We start from the raw sequence: 23,534 nt of genomic DNA on the forward strand, positions 1-23,534 counted from the left end.
TTAAGTAATGAATTTTCTTTGCAAAAGGGCATTACATGGTTTACCTTGAAGCCCGTGAAGAGGCCGTCAAAAGCCTCCTTCAATCAACTATCAACGGACTGAATGCTTTGTAAAACTGCGTCCATTAGGGTGCGGTGTTCTTCGACGATGGAGGAGGTATTCAAAGCCTCCTCCATCACGGCCGGCCACCCAGTTTCGGCCCGCTCTGCTATGGGTAGCACAGGTGGCGGCACCTCGGCTCCTCCTTCGGTGGAGGCTAGAATGGGCGACTTGTGGACCGTCTTCGGAGAGAGCTCGGGCAGATCGAGCCCCCTCTTTGTTCACCAGAAGGGACCCCCCTCCTGGTCTTTGGCGATGCTACCTCTTGAGCATGCGTTGGTTTTCCCTTGAAGAGGAAAGGGTGATGCAGCAAAGTAGCGTAAGTATTTCCCTCAGTTTTTGGGAACCAAGGTATCAATCCAGTAGGAGACAACACACAAGTCACCTAGTACCTGCACAAATAATCAAGAACCTTGCAACCAACGTGATAAAGGGATTGTCAATCCCTTCACAATCACTCGCAAAAGTTAGATCTAACAAAGATAGTAAAGTAAATATTTTTGGTATTTTTGTTGTATAGATTGGAAAGTAAAGATTGCAAAATAGTAAACGAGATGCGATGTAAATAAAAGAGATGCAATATAATAAGAATGAGACCCGGGGCCCATAGGTTTCACTAGTGGCTTCTCTCAAGATAGCATGTATTACGGTGGGTGAACAAATTACTACTGAGCAATTGATAGAAAAGCGCATAGTTATGAAGATATCTAAGGCAATGATCGTGAATATAGGCATCATGTCTGTGTCAAGTAGACCGAAATGACTCTGCATCTACTACTATTACTCCACACATCGACTGCTATCCAGCATATATCTAAAGTATTAAGTTCATAAGAACAGAGTAACGCATTAAGCAAGATGATACGTCTCCGTCGTATCTACTTTTCCAAACACTTTTGCCCTTCTTTTGGACTCTAACTTGTATGATTTGAATGGAACTAACCCGGACTAATGCTGTTTTCAGCAGAATTGCCATGGTGTTGTTTTATGCGCAGAAAACAAATATTCTCGGAATGACCTGAAACTCCACGGAACATCTTAGAAAAAACAATAAAAAATCCTCACCAAAGATGAAGACCAGGGGGCCCACACCCTTCTCACGAGGCTGGGGGGCGCCCCCCCTAGGGCGTGCCCCCTACCTCGTGGGACCCCTGGATGCCTTCCGACGGCAACTCCAACTCTATATATTTGCTTTCGGAGAGAAAAAAATCAGAGAGAAGAAATCATCGCGTTTTACGATACGGAGCCGCCGCCAAGCCCTAAAACCTCTCGGGACGGCTGATCTGGAGTCTGTTCAGGGCTCCGGAGAGGGGGATTCGTCGCCGTCGTCATCATCAACCATCCTCCATCACCAATTTCATGATGCTCACCGCCGTGCATGAGTAATTCCATCGTAGGCTTGCTGGACGGTGATGGGTTGGATGAGATTTATCATGTAATCGAGTTAGTTTTGTTAGGGTTTGATCCCTAGTATCCACTATGTTCTGAGATTGATGTTGCTATGACTTTGCTATGCTTAATGCTTGTCACTAGGGCCCGAGTGCCATGATTTCAGATCTGAACCTATTATGTTTTCATGAATATATGTGAGTTCTTGATCCTATCTTGCAAGTCTATAGTCACCTACTATGTGTTATGATCTGGCAACCCCGAAGTGACAATAATCGGGACCACTCCCGGCGATGACCATAGTTTGAGGAGTTCATGTATTCACTATGTGCTAATTCTTTGTTCCGGTTCTCTATTAAAAGGAGGCCTTAATATCCCTTAGTTTCCAATAGGACCCCGCTGCCACTGGAGGGTAGGACAAAAGATGTCATGCAAGTTATTTTCCATAAGCACGTATGACTATATACGGAATACATGCCTACATTACATTGATGAATTGGAGCTAGTTCTGTGTCACCCTATGTTATGACTGTTACATGATGAACCGCATCCGGCATAATTATCCATCACTGATCCGGTGCCTACGAGTTTTCCATATACTGGTTTACGCTTATTTACTTTCCCGCTGCTACTGTTACAATCACTACAAAATACCAAAAACATTACTTTTGCTGTCTTACTTTTGTTGCCTCTACCACCACTATCATATTACTTTGCTACTAAACACTTTGCTGCAGATACTAAGTTTCCAGGTGTGGTTGAATTGACAACTCAGCTGCTAATACTTGAGAATATTATTTGGCTCCCCTTGTGTCGAATCAATAAATTTGGGTTGAATACTCTACCCTCGAAAGCTATTGCGATCCCCTATACTTGTGGGTTATCAAGACTAATTTCTGGCTTCGTTGCCAGGGAGCATAGCTCTATTCTTTGAGTCACTTGGGATTTATATCTGCTGGACACTATGAAGAACTTGAGAGATCCAAAAACCAAGATCTATCCCTCAACTACGAGTGGAGGTAAGGAACTGCCATCTAGCTCTACACTTGATTCACCTTCTGTTATGAGTAAGTTTGCGACACCTACACCTGCTTCTGCTATTCGTTCTGATATGTCTCATGTTATTGATGATGCCACTTCTGCTATGCATGATACTTATGATGAAACTGCTTCTATGCCTGATACTACTGTGCCCCTTACTGAATTTCTTGATGAACAAATTGCTAGGGCTAGAGAAAAAGAAATTATTTAATCTGAATACGATGATGATAGTGGTGATGAAAATATGCCTGTTATTCCTGAGGGCTATCTTTTTGATATGGAATCTTCTGCCGCTATTTTAGCTTGCAAAGATAGATATGAGCTTAAGAGGTTATTAGTTAAATGGAACAAAGAATCACTTAGAGATAAAATGAAACCCGGCCCTGCTTTTGCTACTTCACCTATTTGTGTTCCTGATAAGGATTGTGAATTCTCTGTTGATCCTGATATAATTACTTTGGTTGAATCTGATCCGTTTTATGGCTATGAATCTGAAATTGTTGTGGCACATCTTACTAAATTAAATGATATAGCTGCCCTGTTTACTAATGATGAGAGATCACGTTACTTTTATATACTCAAAATATTTCCGTTCTCATTAAAGGGTGATGCTAAGATATGGTTTAATTCTCTTGATCCTGGTTGTGTGCGTAGTCCCCAGGATATGATTTATTACTTCTCTGCTAAATATTTCTCTTCTCATAAGAAACAAGCTGCTTTGAGGGAAATATACAACTTCATGCAAATTGAAGAAGAGAGTCTCCCACAAGCTTGGGGAAGGCTTCTCAAGTTACTTAATGCTTTGCCTGATCATCCTCTTAAGAAACCTGAAATACTTGATATCTTTTATAATGGACTAACCGATGCTTCCAGAGATTACCTGGATAGTTGTGCTGGTTCTCTTTTCAGGGAAAGAACACTGGATGATGCTGAAATCTTATTGAATAATATGTTGACAAATGAAAATAATTGGGCACCTCCTAAGCCAGCTCCTGAGCCAACTCCTGCTCCAATTACTGAGCCTATTCCTAAACCAACTCCGAAGAATAGAGGTGTTCTATTTATCAATCCCGAAGATATGCAAGAGGCAAAGAAAGCTATGAAAGAAAAAGGAATTAAAGCTGAAGACGTTAAGAATTTACCTCCTATTGAAGAAATACATGGTCTTAATTCACTGCCTGTTGAAGAAACATATGATCTTAATTCTTTATTTATTGAAGAACCCCCTGATCCCGATATCCCGACAGAGGTAGTAAAGGTAAATTCTCTCTACAGATATGATAAAGCTGAAGTCCCTCCTACTAAAATTGCTAGTCAGTTCTTGGATGAGCTTGATAACTTTATGTTTAAGCAAGATGACTTCAATGCTTATTTTGGTAGACAATTAAAAGAAAATGCTTATATGATTAGACGCTTGGGTGATTATATGTCTAATATTAAATGTGAACTTAAACTTGTTAGCAAACATGCTTCTATGGTTACCACTCAAGTAGAACAAGTACTTAACGCTCAAAAAGAAGTGCTTAATGAAATGCATAGTAAGAAAAATGATTATGCTGTTAGAGTGGCTACTAGAACTGGTAAGAATGACTCAGGAACCTTTGTATCCTAAAGGCCACCCTAAGAGAATCGAGCAAGATTCTCAATGAAATAATATTGATGTTCCTAGTTCTTCTAAAAAGAAGAAGAAGAAGAAGAAAAATGATAGAACTGTGCAAACTTCTAGTGAACCTATTGCTGAACCACCTGATAATCCAAATGATATTTCTATGTCTAATGCTGAAACACAATCTGGTAATGAACATGAACCTAGTAAAAATATTAATGATGATGTTCATGATGATGCTCAACCTAGTAATGATAATGATGTAGAAATTGAACCTGCTATTGATCTTGATAACCCACAATCAAAGAATCAACATTATGATAAAAGAGACTTTGTTGATAGGAAACATGGTAAAGAAAGGGAACCTTGGGTTCAGAAACCCATGCCTTTTCCTCCAAAACCATCCAAGAAAAAGGATGATGAGGATTTTGAGCGCTTTGCTGAAATGATTAGGCCTATCTTTTTGCGTATGAGATTAACTGATGTGCTCAAAACAAATCCTTATGCTAAATATATGAAGGATATCATTACTAATAAAAGAAAGATACCGGAAGCTGAGATTTCCACCATGCTTGCTAATTATACTTTTAAGGGTGGAATGCCAAAGAAACTTGGAGACCCGGAGTACATACTGTACCTTGCTCCATTAAAAGAAATTATATTAAAACTGCTTTATGTGATCTTGGAGCCGGTGTTAGTGTTATGCCTCTCTCTTTATATCGTAGACTTGACTTGAATAAGCTGACACCTACTGAAATATCTTTGCAAATGGCTGATAAATCAACTGCTATACCTGTCGGTATCTGTGAGGATGTGCCTGTTGTGGTTGCAAACGTTACTATTTTAACGGACTTTGTTATACTTGATATTCCCGAGGATGATAGTATGTCTATTATTCTTGGAAGACCTTTTCTTAATACTGCAGGGGCTGTTATTGATTGCAACAAAGGCAATGCAACATTTCATGTTAATGGTAATGAGCATACGGTACACTTTCCAAGGAAACAACCTCAAGTTCATAGTATCAACTCTATTGGAAAAATTCCATCGATTATATTTGGAGGTTTTGAATTTCCTCTTCCTACTGTTAAGAAGAAATATGATATTCTTATTATTGGGGATGTGCATATCCCCATTGAGGTAACTTAATGTTATTCAAAATTTCTCCGGTTTCATGATTATCAGAATGAGTTTGTTAACAAGACTTGATCAACCTTGTTAGTGGATTCTTTTTGATGAGCATCAGATGGATGAAACTAGAAGCACAAACTTCTATACCCCACTTTTACTTTCTGTTATTTATATTAAATAAAGTAAAAATAGTATTTTCTGTCTGTTTCCTGACTTATCCGTGCAATATAAAAATATCCCGAAAATAAAAGTCCTCAAAATGCCATGCCAATTTAATATGATTTTTTCAGGAATATTTGAGGATTTACTGTGCAAAACTTACCGCGGGAGGAGCTGCCACCTGGCCACGAGGGTGGTGGGCGCCCCCCCTATAGGGCGCGCCCCCTGCCTCGTGGGCCCTCCTCCACTTATCCCAGCACCCATCTTCTTCCTCTATCTCACACAAACCCGAAAAACCAACTCAAGCATGAGTTCCAGCCACTTTTGCTATGATTTTCGATCTCCTTGCTCAAAGCACCTCTCGCAAAACTGCTTGGGGAGATTGTTCCTTGGTATGTGACTCCTCCATTGGTCCAATTAGTTTTTGTTCTAGTGCTTTATTCTTTGCAAATTTGTGCTGCATAGGTGACCATGTTCTTGAGCTTGCATGTCAAATTTATATGGTTCCAAGTAGTTCTAATGCTTGATATAGGCTCTAGGCACTTGTAGGAGTAGTTGCTATCAATATAATTGAATTTGGTTTACTTTTATTTTGAAGTTACTAAAAATTTCAGAATTTTTCAGAGAAAAACAATATTCTTAGGAAGATGTTACAAGGTGGTTCCTCTAAGAAGCAAGGACCCAGGATTGCTATGCGCTATGCTGACGAGGATCCACCAAGAGACGCTCCAGTACGACCTTGCGAATGGCCGTCGGAAAATTTTATGGACCATGCGGGAATTAAAGAAGAATTCAAAGAATATTTGCGCAATGCCGGTCTTGAGGATTTTGAGGCAAACAAATGCCCCCAGTATCATGATCTCACAAGTTCATTTGTGAGGAGGTTTGAGTATTCATCTTCGCGTAATTCTCCTTCAGTCATGTTTGATCTTTATGACAAATCTTATACCATGGACCTAGAGGATTTCACTTCTGCTTGCGAACTTCCATCATGGGGCAGTATTAGGGATCCCCCTAAATCTGAATTTAGAAACTTTCTTGCTAGTATAACTGTGGGGGAATCCAGAGATATAACGCAAGCTACCATAGGGAGCATTCGCTTTCCTGTTATACATTATTTTGCTCTCTTCATCGGTTGATGCATAAATGCTAAGGATGAAGCATGTCACATGTGTGTCCCTGATCTTAGAATTCTTAGGAGTGCTGTGTTAGGAGACCAATCTTATCATATGGGATCCATTGTAGCTCGTAGGTTGCATCATAATAGACATAATGGAGATTTCTTTGGAGGAATTTATGCAACCCGCTTAGCTCATTTTCTTGAGATAGACATTCGTGAGGGTGATATGGAGTTGCCTCCTGCATATTTAGATTATGACTCTATGGCTTCGCACCAGTTTGTCGAGAGGCCTGAATCACCTCTCTTATATCGTTTAATTTTTGATAGACGACGTGTTTTCCGTATTACTCCCCTGCTCCTGCCTTCTTTGATTCACAGACAAAAGGAAGATATGTTATTACCAGAGAGGAGGCAGAAGAGTACGAGAGGAGAGTGAAGGCAGCTCGACTCCACGCTGCAGCTCAGCAGGCGATAACCGTCGCACATCAGTATGATCCCAACTATTCCTCCTCATCACAGTACGACCCCAACAACTATTAATATGGATATCCGCCAGGCCAGCCATGGCCATAAACCAACTTAGGCCAAAAGCCTAAGCTTGGGGGAGTATGTATTTCAAACCGACATTACATTTATGTTCACACACACTCATTGCTAGATGTCGGTGCTCATACTTTTTCACTGTAATATCCATGCTAGGTTATTTTATTTTTCCTGCTTTCTTCTTGTGTGTTTGTTAAACCTTAAGAAAAACCAAAAAAAATTAGTAGTAGTTTATTTTTCTGCTGTAGTAGTAATAATTAAAAAGAAAACCCAAAAATATTTCCTATTCTTCTTTTGCTTGTTGGGAGCTTTCCCGTGTAAATAGTTTTATTTCTTTTCTTTTCTTTGGCGGTTCGTAGGAGAAGACCATAGTTAAATTGTTGAAGTGGCTCTTATATGCATCTTTGTTGAATTAACCCAGAGCCCATATTGCCTTGTATTCTCCTGTTTATTGAATGCTCGCAGATTCCAGCTTAGTCCAATGCACGTACACTCTTATTATTATTCACACCGTTCGGTCGTGCAAGTGAAAGGCAATTATGATGATATATGATGGACTGACTGAGATGAGAAAAGCTGGTATGAACTCGATCTCTTTTGTTTTTGTAAATATGATGAGTCCCTCGTTCTTGATTCAGCTTATTATGAATAAACATGTTTGCAATGACAATTAGAGATCATAGTTGCTTGTGCCATGCTTGATTAGCTATGAGTTATAATGGTTTACCTTGTGTGCCAACATGCTATTGAGATGATTATGATGTGGTATGATGGGGTGGTATCCTCCTTTGAATGATTTAAGTGACTTGACTTGGCACATGTTCACGCATGTAGTTGAAACAAATCAACATAGCCTTCACGATATTTATGTTCATGGTGGATTATATCCTACTCATGCTTGCATCCAATGTTTATTAATTTTAATGCATGTACATGACCGTTGTCGCTCTCTAGTTGCTTCCCAGTATTTCGCTAGCCTTCACTTGTACTAAGCGGGAATACTGCTTGTGCATGACGCCCGGATAATTAAGATACAGTAATTCCACGCTAATGATGCCACATCACCTCGATTACTGTTGTTGATCTCGCGTTAGTTTAAAAAACCGATTCGAATTCAAATTTGAATTAAAGGCAAACATCAAAGTTTTCAAACATTAAAACTAAAATGTTCAAGATGGGTCAAATAAATCATGAGTAATTATGGTGGAGAAACCACATTTTGATAAAATAGTTAGGTGCTCAAGAATAAACAAAACAATAACAAAAACAAATAATAAAATGCCTTTTGAGTTTTATGAAAAATAAACTTTATTTGTTTAAGAATTAATGTGGCTGTAGTATGTTTGGTTATACTAGTTTAGGAGCTACCCCTACATTTTTATAGTTACAAGTAAAGTAAAAACAGTAAAGAAAATAAATAAAAAAAAGCAAAAGAGAAACAAAAAAACAACAACACATACCACTGGGCCAACCGTGGCCCAGTTGCCGGCCCAACTGGGCAAAGACCCAACCGGCCAGGCCCAACCGCCCTCCCCCCCACTTCCCACCAAACCCTAGATCGAACCCCACTCCCCCACGAAACCCCTCACTCGCCACTCCCCCTCTCGCTCCCGTCCCCCCGATCCAGAACTGGATCGGGCCTAACCCCGTCCCCCCGCGCCCCGATTCCGGCGCCCATCCCCGGCGTCACCTCGCCGCCTCGACCCGTCCCCGTCCTCCTCCCGGCCAGACCACACTGATCCCCGCCGCCCCACGCCGCCTGGAACGCCGCTTCGCCGTCCTCCTCCTCGACACCGACGGACGCCGTCGACGAATGCCGCCCCGCCACTGCACCACCGCCTTGACCTCGCTGTCGTCCCCGTCTGCCCCCTCGACGCCGGTGGCCCGGACACCGCCCCGATCCCGTCGCCCGACCCCGAGCCACCTCCGACGCCACTGGATCCCGCCGTCGCCGGAGCACCACAACCTCCCTCGACCTAATCGCCTCATCCCCGTCGTCGCTCGCCTGTCGTCCCCGTCCTCCTCCCCGAACGGCCACCACGCACCTCGACGCCCCTACTCACCAACGCCGGTGAGGACCCGTTCGTCCTCCCCTTTCCCCTGCTCGTCGTCGCGGTTGCCACGCTCACCCCGGCCCCACTCGCGCTGAACACCACCCAGGCCACACCCGCGCCGAGCTCCTCTCGCTCGCGCCTCCGCCATACCCACCGTCCGGTGCCCCGCGAGCTCCGGCGAGCTCGCGTCGCCATCGTTGCGCCCATGAGCCCCTTGGTCACGCGCCCTCCCTGCCCCGACCATGAACCACGCCACTGGCTGCTCCCGGGCGAGCTCGCCGCTGCTGCCGCTGTTCTCCGACCAAGCGCCGTAGCCGCTGGCCACCGGCTTGCCTCCGCACGTATGCGCGCGTGCACCCGTGTGGGCTTGGCCTTGTGCCACTGGCCACAGGGACCCACCCCCCTGTATTTTTCCAAGGAAACAAAAGAAAACAAAAATGAAATAAAAATAATAATAACAATATAATTAATTAACTAAATAAATTAATTGATCTTGTTAATTAATTTAATTAACCCTGTTAATTAACTTTAATTATCTGTTTAGGTAAACAATCTATGACAGTGGGACCCACACGTTAGTTTGACTAGGTCCTCACTAGTTGACTGCTGATGTCATAATTACATTTTCTAATTAAATTAATTCTGTTAATTCTAGAAAATGATTAAATCCTTTTAAAATTAATATAAAATAAACCATAGCTCGGATGGAAAAACTTTGTACATGAAAGTTGCTCAGAACGACGAGACGAATCCGGATACGCAACCCGTTCGTCTGCCACACATCCCTAACCTATTGAATTCGCAACTTTCCCCTCTGGTTCACCTGTCTGAAAACGCGAAACACCGGGGATACTTTCCCGGATGTTTCCCCCCTTCGCTGGTACCACCTCCTACCGTGTTAGGGCACACCTAGCACCGCGCATTGTCATGTCTTTCGTCGTCATGCTTATGTTTGCATTATATTTATTGTTTCTTCCCCCTCTTATCTCGTTAGACACCGAGACCGATGCCGTTGCTACCCAGTACGACTACGATGTTGACAACCCCTCTCTCTTGCCAGAGCAACCAGGCAAGCCCCCCCCTTGATCACCAGATATCGCCTACTCTCCTCTATACTGCTTGCATTAGAGTAGTGTAGCATGTTACTGCTTTCCGTTAATCCTATCCTGATGCATAGCCTGTCATTGTTGCTACAACTGTTGTTACCTTTACCTGCAATCCTAATGCTTAGTATAGAATGCTATTTTATCATCAGTGGCCATAATTTCTTGTCCGTCTGCCATGCTATACTATTGGGCCGTGATCACTCGGGAGGTTATCACGGGTATATACTTATACATAAATACATGCTATGCAGTTGGTGACTAAAGACGGGTCGGCTCGTAGGAGTATCCGCGAGTGATTCCGATGTTGGGGGCTGAAGGGGCAGGTGGCTCCATCCCGGTAGAGGTGGGCCTGAGTTCCCGAAGGCCCCCGACGGTTACTTTGTGGCGGAGCGACAGGGCAGGTTGAGACCACCTAGGAGAGAGGTGGGCCTGGCCCAGGTCGGCGTTCGCGGTTATTTCAAAATAACACCTTTAACGAGATCTTGGTATTTTATCTGAGTCTGGCTACTGGCCTATACGCCCTAACCATCTACGCGGGGACAGTTATGGGCACTCGACGTCGTGGTATCAGCCGAAGCCTTTGTGACGTCAGCGACTGAGTGGCGCGCGCTAGGTTGGACCGCATAACGCAACTTCCTTTGTAATGGAGGTTGCTAGGTCTGCTCACCGGCCGTGTACGCAACGTGCAGGTGTGCAATGGGCGATGGGCCCAGACCCCTGCGCCATAGGATTTAGACCGGCGTGCTGACCTCTTTGTTGTGCCTAGGTAGGGCTGCGATGTGTTGATCTTCCGAGGCCGGCATGACCCAGGAAAGTGTGTCCGGCCAAATGGGATCGAGCGTGTTGGGTTATGTGGTGCACCCCTGCAGGGAAGTTAATCTATTCGAATAGCCGTGATCTTCGGTAACAGGATGACTTGGAGTTGTACCTTGACCTTATGACAACTAGAACTGGATACTTAATAAAACACACCCTTCCAAGTGCCAGATACAACCGGTGATTGCTCTCTCACCGGGCAACGAGGGGAGGATCATCGGTTAGGATTATGCTATGCGATGCTACTTGGTGAACTTACCATCTACTCTCTTCTTCTGCTGCAAGATGGAGGTGGCCAGAAGCGCAGTCTTCGATAGGACTAGCTATCCCCCTCTTATTCTAGCTTTCTGCAGTTCAGTCCACATATGATACCCTTATTCCATTTGATACCAATGCATACATATGTAGTGTAGCTCCTTGTTTGCGAGTACTTTGGATGAGTACTCACGGTTGCTTTGCTCTCTTTTCCCCCTTCCTATACCAGATTGCTGCAACCAGACGATGGAGCCTAGGAGCCAGATGCCACTGTCGATGACGACTACTACTACTCGGGAGGTGCCTACTACTACGTGCAGCCCGCTGACGGTGACCAGGAGTTGTTTAGGAGGATCCCAGGCAGGAGGCATGCGCCTCTTTCGATCTGTATCCGAGTTTGTGCTATCCTTCTTAAGGCAAACTTGTTTAACTTATGTCTGTACTCAGATATTGTTGCTTCCGCTGACTCGTCTATGATCGAGCTCTTGTATTCGAGCCCTCAAGGCCCCTGGCTTGTAATATGATGCTTGTATGACTTATTTTATTTGTAGAGTTGTGTTGTGATATCTTCCCGTGAGTCCCTGATCTTGATCGTACACGTTTGCGTGTATGATTAGTGTACGATTAAATCGGGGGCGTCACAGTTATTCCAGATGAGTCCACTATACCTTCCTATATGCGGTATCTACCTGCCGTTCTAAGTAAATTTGTATGTGCCAAACTCTAAACCTTCAAATAAACATTCTGTTTTGTATACTCGAATAGCTCATGTATCAACCAAGGTTGTCCTTATCTTCCATGTTAGGCGGGTTATTCTCAAGAGGAGTGGACTCCGCTCCTCACTCACGAGAAAATGGCTGGTCATCGGGATGCCCAGTCCCATGCTTTATGCAAACTAAATCAAAATTAATTGCAAACAAAACTCCCCCTGGGACCTGATGTATGTTGGAGGCAGTAGTTGTTTCGAGCAAGCCATTGATTGATGTTTGTTGGTGGAGGGGGAGTATAAACTTTACCATTCTGTTTGGGAACCGCCTATAATGTGTTTAGCATGGAAGATATCGCCATCTCTTAGTTGTTGCGTTGACAATGAAAGTATACCGCTCAAAATACAATTTATCTCTATTTCAAAACCGAGCTCTGGCACCTCTACAAATCCCTACTTCCCTCCGCGAAGGGCCTATCCATTTACTTTTATGTTGAGTCATCACCCTCTTATTAAAAAGCACTAGCTAGAGAGCACAGCCGTCATTTGCATTCATCACTTTTAATTTATATTGGGTATGACTATGATTGGATCTCTTTTAACATGAATTACAATGTCTAGTCAGTCCTTGATCTTTAAAGGTGCTCTGCATTTATGTTTTGCGGTCTAAGAAAGGGCTAGCGAGATACCATCTTGTTATATCATATTATGATTGTTTTGAGAAAGTGTTGTCATCCGAGATTTATTATTATGACTTGCTAGTTGATTATGCTATTGATATGAGTAGTTATGAGACCTGAGAATTATGGCAAATGTGGTTAGTTATGATCTATGCTGAAAACTTGAATGCTGGCCTGACATAGTTACAACAATAAGAGCAAACAGAGTTTGTAAAAGTTTTTTTTCTTTCTTTCTTTCAGTTTGTCAACTGAATTGCTTGAGGACAAGCAAGGGTTTAAGCTTGGGGGAGTTGATACGTCTCCGTCGTATCTACTTTTCCAAACACTTTTGCCCTTGTTTTGGACTCTAACTTGTATGATTTGAATGGAACTAACCCAGACTGGCGCTGTTTTCAGCAGAATTGCCATGGTGTTGTTTTATGTGCAGAAAACAAATATTCTCAGAATGACCAAACTCCATGGAACATCTTAGAAAAAAAAATCCTCGCCAAAGATGAAGGCCAGGGGCCCACACCCTTCTCACGAGGGTGGGGGCGCCCCCCCCTAGGGCGCACCCCCCTACCTCGTGGGGCCCCTGGATGCCTTCCCACGCCAACTCCAACTCTATATATTTGCTTTCGGAGAGAAAAAATCAGAGAGAAGAAATCATCGCGTTTTACGATACGGAGCCGCCGCCAAGCCCTAAAACCTCTCGGGGGGCTGATCTGGAGTCCGTTCGGGGCTCCGGAGAGGGGGATTCGTCGCCGTCGTCATCATCAACCATCCTCCATCACCAATTTCATGATGCTCACCGCCGTGCATGAGTAATTCCATCGTAGGCTTGCTGGACGGTGATGGGTTGGATGAGATTTATCATGTAATCGAGTTAGTTTTGTTAGGGTTTGATCCCTAGTATCCACTATGTTCTGAGATTGATGTTGCTATGACTTTGCTATGCTTAATGCTTGTCACAAGGGTCCGAGTGCCATGATTTCAGATCTGAACCTATTATGTTTTCATGAATATATGTGAGTTCTTGATCCTACCTTGCAAGTCTATAGTCACCTACTATGTGTTATGATCCGGCAACCCCGAAGTGACAATAATCGGGATCACTCCTAGTGATGACCATAGTTTGAGGAGTTCATGTATTCACTATGTGCTAATGCTTTGTTCTGGTTCTCTATTAAAAGGAGGCCTTAATATCCCTTAGTTTCCAATAGGACCCTGCTGCCACGGGAGGGTAGGACAAAAGATGTCATGCAAGTTCTTTTCCATAAGCACGTATGACTATATACGAAATACATGTTTACATTACATTGATGAATTGGAGCTAGTTCTGTGTCACCCTATGTTATGACTATTACATGATGAACCACATCCGGCATAATTATCCATCACTGATCCGGTGCCTATGAGTTTTCCATATACTGGTTCTCGCTTATTTACTTTCCCACTGCTACTGTTACAATCAGTACAAAATACCAAAAACATTACTTTTGTTGTCTTTACTTTTGTTGCCGCTACCACCACTATCATATTACTTTGCTACTAAACACTTTGTTGTAGATACTAAGTTTCCAAGTGTGGTTGAATTGACAACTCGACTGCTAATACTTGAGAATATTCTTTGGCTCCCCTTGTGTCGAATCAATAAATTTGGGTTGAATACTCTACCCTCGAAATTTGTTGCGATCCCCTATACTTGTGGGTTATCACAAGATGACATGATGTAGAGGGATAAACTCAAGAAATATGATATAAACGACATCTTTTTATCCTCGATTGCAAGAATACAATACGTGCCTTACTGCCCCAACTGTCACTGGGAAAGGACACCGCAAGATTGAACCCAAAGCTAAGCACTTCTCCCATTGCAAGAAAGATCAATCTAGTAGGCCAAACTAAACCGATAATTCAAAGAGACTTGCAAAGATATCAAATCATGCATATAAGAATTTAGAGAAGAACCAAATAATATTCATAAATAATCTTGTTCATAAACCCACAATTCATCGGATCTCGGCAAACACACCGCAAAAGAGTATTACATCGAATAGATCTCCCAGAACATCGAGGAGAACTTTGTATTGAGAATCAAAGAGAGAGAAGAAGCCATCTAGCTAATAACTATGGACCCGAAGTGTGACGCCCCCGATTTGACCGTACACTAATCATACACGTAAACGTGTACGATCAAGATCAGGGACTCACGGGAAGATATCACAACACAACTCTACAAATAAAAATAAGTCATACAAGCATCATATTACAAGCCAGGGGCCTCGAGGGCTCGAATACAAGAGCTCGATCATAGACGAGTCAACGGAAGCAACAATATCTGAGTACAGACATAAGTTAAACAAGTTTGCCTTAAGAAGGCTAGCACAAACTGGGATACAGATCGAAAGAGGCGCAGGCCTCCTGCCTGGGATCCTCCTAAACTACTCATGGTCGTCGTCAGCGGGCTGCACGTAGTAGTAGGCACCTCCCGAGTAGTAGTAGTCATCGTCGACGGTGGCGTCTGGCTCCTGGGCTCCAACGTCTGGTCACAGCAATCGGGTATAGGAAAGGGGAAAAGGGGGAGAAAAGCAACTGTGAGTACTCATCCAAAGTACTCGCAAGCAAGGAGCTACACTACAAATGTATGCATTGGTATCAAATGGTAAAGGGGGTATCATATGTGGACTGAACTGAAGAATGCCGGAATAAGAGCGGGATAGCTAGTCTTATCGAAGACTACGCTTCTGGTAACCTCCATCTTGCAGCAGGAGAAGAGAGTAGATGGTAAGTTCACCAAGCAGCATCGCATAGCATAATCCTAACCGATGATCCTCCCCTCGTCGCCCTGTGAGAGAGCGATCACCGGTTGTATCTGGCACTTGGAAGGGTGCGTTTTATTAAGTATCCAGTTCTAGTTGTCATAAGGTCAAGGTACAACTCCAAGTCATCATGTTACCGAAGATCACGGCTATTCGAATAGATTAACTTCCCTGCAGGGGTGCACCACATAACCCAACACGCTCGATCCCATTTGGTGGAACACACTTTCCTGGGTCATGCCCGGCCTTGGGTTCTCCCCCAGGACCCACAACGCGGGCGTACAAGGGAGCGGATACCCAGGCAGCGGCCGCTCGTACCAGGGCCTCGGTGCCTCCGGCTGAGCATCCACATCTCGGTGGCAGAGGACCAGCCGTTTCTTCGGCGGAAGTGGGTTAGGACCCTCTCGGGGGGCCTTTCCCTTCTCTTCTGCAGAAAACCGGTGGATTGGTGCCATTGGCTTAAGGAGAAGCAAGAACGAGGAAGAATAAGGAAAGGAGCGGCAGCAAGGGATGGACTGAAGGGACTCGCGCAGCCCCATACTTATAGCCGAAGGAGGCCAACCGCCGAGCACCATGATCGCAGGTAATCATGATCGGTTTCTCTGCATGTAGGGACACGTCATGTCGTGCAGTTGCCGAAGCGTCGTGGGAAGCACAGACGCCCACGTCCAATCAATCGCCACGCGGCGCCCAAGGCCGCAGGCTGTTAGGGCCCGCGGCGCTTCGCGCTTGCCCCTTCGCTTTCCTGCTAGGACAAGCCCGGGCGTGCCTTGGGCCCGGGGGCTACTGTCGGCGTTCTGGGAACGGGGGTCCCCAGACTTGCCTGCCTACGGCCTGCGGTGTGGCTCAAGTGGGGGCCCAGCGCGGCCCATCTTCATCAGCTCAAGCTCAAGACCCTTGCGAGGGGCCAAGCCTCGCGGGGCGGATGACAGGAAGCTTCCTCAGAGGAAGCCTCGTCAGGCAGGCTCACGAGGAGGCGGAGAGATCAAGGCAGGGGTACCTCATGAGGAGCCCGTGACGCAAGCCATGACGATCGAGACCAGGCAGGCGCCGGCCTACGTAGTATCCTTGTTTCCCCTTTGGTGCAAAGGGGGCAAGCACAGGCCAAGGCAGCGGGCAAAGGTTGCCATTCCGGTGCAACGAGACCAAGACCAGCAGAGCGGCAGGATGGAGGTCACCGTGGAGCCTAAGACGGCGTCATCACTAGTACTTTTGGCAGCCGAAGACCACCTTTGGTCAGGATAACTTGTACTAGATGTTCCCCATCAAAATGGCCAATTGTTGGCGCCCTTCCCGCTCATTATTTGGGGAGAGGCCCAGGGCCTCTATAAATAGAGCTAGCCACCACAGAGTAGAGGGAGACCCCCGGAGAGATCAACACACCCAGAGAGCGAGAGATCTGGTAGAACCCTAGCAGAGAGAGAGGCGACTGAACTCACCCTAGCTGTCGGTGTTGTGGGAATGGGGGTCCCCAGACTTGCCTGCCTGCGGCCTGGGGCGTGGCTCAAGTGGGGGCCCAGCGCGACCCATCTTCATCAGCTCAAGCTCAAGACCCTCGCGAGGGGCCAAGCCTCGCGGGGCGGACGAAAGAAAGCTTCCTTAGAGGCAGCCTCATCAGGCAGGCTCGCGAGGAGGCGGAGAGATCAAGGCAGGGGTACCTCGCGAGGAACCCGTGACGCAAGCCATGACGATCGAGACCAGGCGGGTGCCGGCCTGCACAGTGTCCTTGTTTCCCCTTTGGTGCAAAGGGGGCAAGCACACACTACAAAAAAAAGACACATCCGTGACATTTTGGGCCGAACGAAATTTTTTTCTGTCATACATATGACACTTCTATGACGATAATTGTGACAAAACCTGGTATCATCATAGATGTGTTGGGCTCCTACTTCTATGACAAAAAATCATGACAGAAAATGGGCTTTTCGTCCTGGGCGGGCCGGAGACGCAGCTGCATGACATTCTTTGGGCCGTCCATGACGGAAAAAACCATGGTAGAAGCGAGGGGGAGGAAAATTTCGGGGAGTTCCCGGTTACGGTGGGAGGTCGGGGGCCGAGCGATGCGCGTTTCTCTCATACACGTACGCGCGTGTGTGCGAGGCGTTGGCTCTAACTGAACCCGAGCGAGGCGTTGGGCTCTAACTGAACCCGAGCGATTGCACTGCAGGCTACGTGTTACTGAACCCGAGCGATCAATCGATGGCTGTTAACTGAACCCGATCGAGTGATTCCTTCGCTACTGCTGCTAACTGAAGCCGATCGATGCTGCCTCTGGATGAACAATGAGCGTTGCGGGGGGGAGGGTTTGGATGAACAGTTCCCGGTGGGGGTGGATGAACAGGACCCCGTGGTGTTGCCTCTGGATGAACAGGACCCCGATCGATCGAGCCGGTTGGGGCTGGATGAACAGGACCCCGTGGAGGGCTAGATGAACAGGACCACCCCGTGGAGGGCAGGATGAACAGTAGACGGTGGAGGGCAGGATGAACAGTAGCCCGTGGAGGGGTGGTTGAACAGGAGCCCATGGAGAGGGCTGGTTGAACAGTAGCCGGTGGAGTAGCATGCGGTGGAGGCTGGATGAACAGGAGCCTGTGGATGAACAGTCGTCGGTGGAGGCTGGAGGAGGTCGACGGTGGATGAACAGTAGCTCGTGGAGGCTGGAGGGGGTCGACGGTGGAGATGAACAGGATCTCGTGGAGTCCCGTTTTGCGGTACGCCACACCCCTCCCGATCAACAAGACCCCCGTTTCGACCGTAGGAGGTCCGTTTCCTCCGTTTTGTGGTACGCCAGACCCCTCCCGATGAACAGGATCCCATTTCGAACGTGGCCGGTCGAACACAAGGCCGTTTCCTCCGTTCTGCGATACGCCAGGCCTCGTTTCCATCGCCTGTTCCGTCCAAGCCCTCCCGATGAACACGACACCCATGAACATGACGCATTTCGTTGCCTCCCCATGAACACGATGACGGCGCTGTTTCTCCATTCCGACCCAGCCATGTACACGAGCCCTGGCCATACGTATGCGCGAGTAGGCGTTCGAGACCCCGCCCGTATGTACACATACGTTCGAGCCCTGGCCGCTGTACGTACGTGTACATGCTACGTGCGCGCCTCTACTACGACACGTGTGCACCTCTACATCGACCAGTATATATGTACGTACACGTTCGCGACCAGAATGACAACGTACGTACGCTTTGACCAGGTGGGTCCCGACTGTCAGGCACTTCCCTGCGTGCGAAGATGTAGCTGGTGGGTCCCAGCAATCAGGGGGCGAATCGTTTTTTTTTGCCCGGACGCACTTCCTTGCATGCGAAGGTGTAGCTAGTGGGTCCTAGCAGTCAGGGGGGAAACATTTTTTTCGTGAAATACGGTGGCCCGTCCGGTGGGTCCCCGCTGTCAGGTGGAGGAATAATTATTTTGCGCGTAATAAGGAGCACTTCCTTGCTGCGGCCGTGGACCCAGCTGTCAGCGTCTCCACGCACAGTATTCTTCCGATGGAATTCGGTCATTGACCACATTGACCACGCCACGCCGACAGCACCACGGTGGTGGACGACGGTGAGGCCTAGGAAGGGGAGGACGCGGAGCCGGGGAAGACGAGGCAGTGGATGCCCACGCGGAGAGGAGTACGAGGGTTCACTGGTTCGGCTGCGCTGCCGTCGCCGCAGAATAACAAGGGGTGTGGGTGAGTGGAGTGAAGGGATGGCCTGGCCAGCTATGGGAGTAGTATGGGGGCGATGAGGCCTCCGCGGCAGCACAGCCGACCACGGGAGGCAGGAGCAGGCGGCACGACCGGCGCTGCTTTGGGCGGCTGTAGCAAGAAGACCAGAGGTTGAAGAAGCACTACGGCCGTTGGATGGACATCGTACGGTCAGTCGAGCTAGAATCGTGCATATTGACTAAGTTGACAAAGCCCTTCGTCCCCATCAACTTAGTAGGCCCACTATACTGGGTCCCAGCTAGCAGGGAGAGTATTCATTTTTTTGTGCGTAATAAGGAGGCACTTCCTTGCGTGCGAAGATATAGCTGGTGGGTCCGAGCTGTCAGCGGCGGTAACGTTTTTTTCGCGAAATACAGAGGCCATTTCGGTGGGTCCCAGATGTCAGGTGGAGGAAATCATTATTTTGCGCGTAATAAGAGGCATTTCTTTGCGTGCAGCCGTGGACCCAGTTGTCAGCCTCTCCACGTACAGTCCACTTTAGATGCATGTCGGTCGTTGACCACGCTGACCACGCCACGCCGAGAGCACCAGGGCGGTGGACGACGATGAGGCCTAGGAAGGGAACGACATGGAGGCAGGGAAGACTCGGCCATTGTTTTTGTTTCCCACGTGGAGGAGAGTACGACTGTACGATGGTTTACTGGTTCGTCTGCCGTCGCCGGAAAATAACAGCAGTTGTGGGTGAGTAGAGGGATGGCTAGGCCAGCGATGGGAGTACGGTGGGCGGTGAGGCCTGCGCGGCAGCACAGCCGGCCGTGGGGAGGAGGGAGCAGGCAGTCCCGCCGGCGCTTGTTTGAGCGGCTGGAGCAGGAAGAGCAGAGATTGAAGAAGCACGACGGCTGTTGGATGGACATCCAATAGTATACATGCCATCTGTGGAAAGCCTCAAATCTGTGGAAAACAGCATACAGCCCATCTGCCATTATTTCAAATAACTTACAGCCCATTTGCTAATTCTTACGGTTTTTTAGAGCCCATATTATTTATGTTAGCATTACAGCCCATATTGTGGCCACAGTTAAAAAATTATACGAAATTTTGCATATGTCGGTGCGGTCTGAACTATTTTTAATCCCGAAATTTCGAGTCACATTCAGACTGATTTTAAAAATAAATGTATATCACTATAAAATCCAATAAATTGTCCACGCATAAAAATCAATGCAATTTAAAATCTCGAAATGAAAAAAAGATATTTGAAAATAATTGCCGGTTTGATGTGTTTTAAAAATGTACAACCCATTTCTCATTACTGATAGGCCATTTTCTCGGCCAGCCGAATGAAGCTCTCCTCGTCTTGAAAGATTTGCAGCCCAACAGGCCTGATAAAGCGACTTACTTGACAAATCACAAAAGAACTGGGCTAGCCATTTTCAGAAAGAAAAAAAAACTACTGGGCTGATCTGTGGTAAACATAAAAGAAAAGGCTGTCTAGACAGGCCAGAGTGTCCCGCACAGCCCAGTTGACACCCTGCTTCCGTCTCAAAAACAAATTAGATAAATGCCACTCAAATTATAGCGATTCATAAAAATGCCACTGCAATTTCCAAACTTTGAAAAATGCCACTGCAATTTTTGCAAACATTGAAAAACGCCACTGTAGTTTGCAAACTTTGAAAAACGCCACTCCAGACTTCGAAAAATGCCACTAGAAATGGCATGAAATGGCATTTTTCAAAGTTTGGAAATTGCAGTGGCATTTCTCGGATACACCAGATTTGGAGTGGCATTTATCAAATTAACCCAAAACAAAAATAACTGGGCGAGCTGCTGGGTCCCTGGTGTCAGCCACTCGTTGTGCAATTCTCTCGTTTATTGACTACGTTGACAATGGCATGGGACCCAGATGTCAGAAATCCACTAGGAGGAGCCATTTTTTATTGTCTTGAAATAAGGAGGCACTTGCTTGCGTACTGCCATGACCTTGGCGGGTCCCAGCTGTCATCCTCTCCACGTACAATCATCTCCTGATTGTGTACGCGTCAACTTGCTAGGCCCACAAGTCAGCCTCTAAACCGTGGAGGACAAATACAGCCCATTTAAAAAAATAACAGCCCATTCCATACGTTCAAACGAAAAGTTCAACATTCAGACCAAAGTAACAGGTCTGATCCACATATAGAGTACTGAACTTCCACGTTGACAACCATCATAGCCAAGTTAACTATCTACTCCCACTACCACTCTCGTAGCGTACAAGTACTTACTCTTAGCTAACTAGACGATGCCGGTCGCCATCTGCTATCCATGCTAAACGCCGACACCGGCGTCCTCCGCCTTGCCTCGGACTTGGCAGAGGTGCGATAGGGCGCGTTGCTCGCACGCGTTGACCCTTTCCATGCCGGCGTGGTCCACTGAAGCTTCGGCTTCCAAGCGGGAAACCCACTTAACGAGCTGGTAGTAAAAATCGGCGTCGCGAACGCGTGCCTGCCCGACAGCCTCCAGGGCCATTTGCTGGGCGCCGGCCTCCACGTAGTCGGCCCAGTTGTGGGCGCTCTACTCGCGACTCAGAGCATCGGTGTGCTGCTGCTCCATGTCCCGCTGGCGGCGCAAATCGGCGATACGCTGCTCCTCCGCCAGGCGGTCGCACTCCAACAACTCCTGCTCCTCCGCCATGCAGTCACGCTCCAACAACTCCTCGATCTCCGCATTGCCATCTAAAGACAGATAGAATGCCTCCTCCCTCTGCCTGCCTTCCGGTGAAAACCCGAACACTAGTTCTGGCGGTGACCGCCTCCGGCGTCGCCTACCACGGACGGGCGGGGGCATGGCGGACGTGGCGAGCGATGTCGAGCTGGTGGGGGCTTATGAGGATATGGCGAGTTGGGTCACGGTGGCACCTGAGAAGGCCAGGGAACAGTACTTATAGGCGGAAGGTAGCGCGATGGTCATCGGAATTCAATGCATAATGGCTTAGCGCGCCAGCTTGCCGTAGAAAACTAGAGAAACTGAAATTATGACTGTGCCGTCCCGTCCCGTCTGGGTCGCACGCCGGCATGGCGGTCAAACGAGTGCACTCGAATCATCTCCCTCCTTGTCAATAATGATTCCACGAATTTAAAGCGTATCTTTTTTCGCATCAGTTAGCTGCCTTAATTACGGCCGGCTGCATGTAGGCACTCAGAATCGCTCGCAGGCAGTACGCGAAGCAGCATGCAACGAGTCGCAGCCGAGGGCACGCATGCAGCCACTTAAATCGCTGGAATTAATCAGGCTTAAACTTCTGCATGCCGTTTATTATTGCCATGCCTTGGTCTTGCTGCTTTGCTCACGGGACTAATAAATCCCGGACGGAGGAAATACCTTGGTTGGTGAGAGGTTTGAATTAAGCCCTGCAAACCGGAAAGGAGGTACTCCCTCCATTTTTATTTAGTTCGCATATTAGCTTTGGTCAAAGTCAAGCTTTACAAACTTTGACCAAGTTTATATACAAAAATATTAAGATATACAATAACAAATCAACAACAAAAATATTAAGATATACAATAACAGATCATATACAAATATGTAGCTCCAAAAGCAGAGATCTAGAAAAACATCTGTTCTTCCTATTAACATGGATGCTTCTCTTAGCCAACATTCAGTACAGACTGAAAGACAAATTTGTTTGTGAAGTCTACAATTCCTCTTACAAATGTAAGTGGTTTCACCAACAGCTGGAACCATGAGAATGAACCACACATGATGGAGGAACATCCACTGCAATATGATTTGGTCTTCTCTCGATCACACCGCGAGACTATTTTCGGAATACAAACTTTAACTTAGGCAAAATGATGCCCATTGTATAATCAGACCAAAGCAATGAAGCACCTAGTGTTGGCCAATAAATAGTACAGTACTACTTTTCTGCAGTCCATGAAGTGACTATCCAATCTTTTTGTCTCTATTTTCAAATGGCACTGCATGCAGTGGCTATACTATTCTCTTGTGCAGTTCAACCAAAATTGCGAACACTTTGTTTGTTTGCCAAATAGCAACGTGTAGACATCTCTGTCTGCACAAATATCAATCAGCTAGTAACCATATACCACACCTTGTATTTTTGGTTTAAACATGTCTCTTCCGCTTAGCATATGTCATGTTCTGCACTGGACAATCTGATACAGTTATGTTTTGCCCTGGAAAATTTCATACTGAATTGATTTGCTAGTTCAGAGCAGAAATATAGCGCCTATTCTTCATCAGACCAATGATATCCATGTTCGCAATGATGGAAGAGGTGAAATCAATACAACCAAAATTGAGCATCCAATCATTGAATCATGTCCTGCACCTGCAATGTAGGTCCACCCTGCCAATA

Source organism: Triticum urartu, chromosome 7A (genome assembly GCF_056163025.1).
Source record: "Triticum urartu cultivar PI428250 chromosome 7A, HENAU_Tu73, whole genome shotgun sequence".
Classification (NCBI taxonomy): Eukaryota; Viridiplantae; Streptophyta; class Magnoliopsida; order Poales; family Poaceae; genus Triticum; species Triticum urartu.